We start from the raw sequence: 433 nt of genomic DNA on the forward strand, positions 1-433 counted from the left end.
TTATTATCCGAAGTGTATGGTGATGAAACTCCATCGGTAAAAACGGTATGTAGAGTTTGGTTTGAATGCATCCGAAACGGTGATTTTGATGTGAGAAACAAAGAACGTCCAGTACAACCGAAAAAATTTGAAGATGTCGAGCTGCAAGAATTGCTTGATGAGAATCCAGCTCAAACGCTTTTAGAGTTGTCGGAACAGTTAAATGTTACTCCAAAGGCCGATTGAGTGACGAATTGATGCAAAAAAAATCATCCGTAGCCAACAATCGACGCAAAGTCATTTTGTTGCATGATAACACTCGACCGCATGTCGCGAAGCAAGCACTTCTAGAGCTTGAATGGGAAGTTCTCCCGCATCCAGCGTACTCTCCAGACTTGGCACCGTCGGATTACCATCTCTTCCGATAGATGCAACACGCACTTACGGACACACA

The 433-nt window shown here is 43.6% G+C and overlaps 1 pseudogene; it reads right to left on the reverse strand.

The window, feature by feature from the left end:
* LOC108763440 (testis-expressed sequence 10 protein homolog) overlaps positions 1–433 on the reverse strand; it is a 4,611-nt pseudogene that overhangs the window by 804 nt on the left and 3,374 nt on the right.

Source organism: Trachymyrmex cornetzi, unplaced genomic scaffold (genome assembly GCF_001594075.2).
Source record: "Trachymyrmex cornetzi isolate Tcor2-1 unplaced genomic scaffold, Tcor1.1 scaffold359, whole genome shotgun sequence".
Lineage (NCBI taxonomy): Eukaryota > Metazoa > Arthropoda > Insecta > Hymenoptera > Formicidae > Trachymyrmex > Trachymyrmex cornetzi.